Here is a 1,751-nt window from a genome sequence, read left to right on the forward strand (position 1 = left end):
CTGGAGCTGGACGAAAGCTCAATCGCCAAAGTTGTTCGGCCAATGAGTGTCTGTTCGCGCAGCGCTTACTTTCGTGGCCTTGAGTTTGGGGAGGGGAATGAGAAGGTCGTATTCAAGGACGGTTAGTTGAAGCAAGATGCACACAAGGGGATGCTTTGGGGAAATTATCTTCGGCTGAGCTTGAGCTCTGAATCGCGAGATACCCTGCGGTTTATCTGAGGACTTCAATGTTCTTCGACCATTTTACTTAGAACTGTCCGACATCGCGGAACCATTGTGCGTTTTGTTCGCGATCGGTTAATTGTAAGTTTTCTTTATAACGTGGAGTCTTTGTGATAATAAATTCGAATTGTTTCAGTGTGATCATTGTTCTTGATTAAACAAATAAACGCTCAATTAATTTAAAAGAGCTAATAAAACAACAGGTAAATTTGTGCAATTAACGGACTATAATATGCTAACGATATTCCGTTGGCTTACACTGTTAGGGAAATTCCTTTCTTGGCGAAACCCGGCGAACCCAACACGTCGGAGAAAAGGCTGCGCCGTACCCTCGCGCCTTCAACGGACCCGCTGGAAGCTACCAACCGGCGGAGAATCCGCCGCAAAGAAGCAGAAGGAGTCGGTGAGGAAATTTGTGTCCTCATCGCACTCCCCAGGTACCCTGTATTGTATAGTTTTGTCCATGTGCACATGTGATGTCCCCATAGTTTAAGCAAAAGTAAATGTACAAATAAATTGTAGAAATGTAAAATCATAGTCTACCCAAATGCAGAAAGTTTTGTAGTGTTGTCTAGGAGTAACAGTCGCTATAATACATGTGATCCTGTGAACATTCAATTTATTTTTATTAAGGTTTCACGTTATCCGTGTTTCGTAGTTGATGTCTGGAGTTGTTTGTGGTCCGCCTTTGTTTCCCAGATGGCCGTGCCAGTCTGGTAATTTGTTAAAGTAACGTTGCCTGTGATGAGAAAACCCTGTAGTGGTTTTCCGTCGTATTCTGAGTAATTCTGGGTTGTTGGTGGTTTTCTTGGAGCTTCCTGCGGGTGTCTTCTGTCAGCCTTCGCTGACTGTAATTCGTACGGCTCAATCGTCCCCCAATCCTTATAAAAGGACACAAATTAGGCCTGCGTGTCAGGCCTCTAGCTGGGCAACGAACGCGGCGATTGGTCTTCGAAAGAGGTGGCGCTTAAACCAATCGCTTAAGAGAGGTCGGGTGGGAAAGCTAACTTCTTAGCCTTCTTCGAGCTGGCCGTAGGTTCCGGGTTGTCTTTTGAAACCCGGTCCGCTACAACAAGGTTTACGTTACAAACCATACCATGAGCCGGGAAATTCAAAAGGAAAACTCGTGCTATCATATATAAAATCATACATGAATCACGTTAAATTTTGTCCTGATTTGGCTAGCTACCACAGCTAGTGATTCCAGTGATATTCTACAATTATGTGTAATAAAATATTAAAACATTATTTTTCAGATTGTTTTCAGGTGTAAAACCAAAAGTAATCATAGGTATTTATAAATAACCAGCTTACCCGGCAAACCTCGTCCCGCCCAAATTTTATTTTTCGTTATCACATTCAACTTTCCTTACTAAGCGCACGTTCATGGGTCCAATCGCAGAACTGCTCATTGATTGATTTTCTAATGTATCCTTCAAAATTACCTTTTACTATAAAATTCCTAGTACTTCTACCAAAACTCGTCATTATAATATCTGATTATTTTCAGACACAATTCTCGTTCAAGA

At 42.2% G+C, this 1,751-nt stretch overlaps 1 long non-coding RNA gene across 1 annotated transcript; it reads left to right on the plus strand.

Annotated features, from left to right (window-relative positions):
• The first annotated feature begins 254 nt into the window (after window positions 1–254).
• LOC129769476 (uncharacterized) lies at window positions 255–702 on the plus strand. The gene is made up of 3 exons (XR_008741889.1): window positions 255–303; window positions 359–425; window positions 489–702. It is a non-coding gene; the product is annotated as an uncharacterized LOC129769476 (long non-coding RNA).
• Window positions 703–1,751: the final 1,049 nt, after the last annotated feature.

This window comes from Toxorhynchites rutilus, chromosome 2, assembly GCF_029784135.1.
Source record: "Toxorhynchites rutilus septentrionalis strain SRP chromosome 2, ASM2978413v1, whole genome shotgun sequence".
NCBI classification, from domain to species: domain Eukaryota; kingdom Metazoa; phylum Arthropoda; class Insecta; order Diptera; family Culicidae; genus Toxorhynchites; species Toxorhynchites rutilus.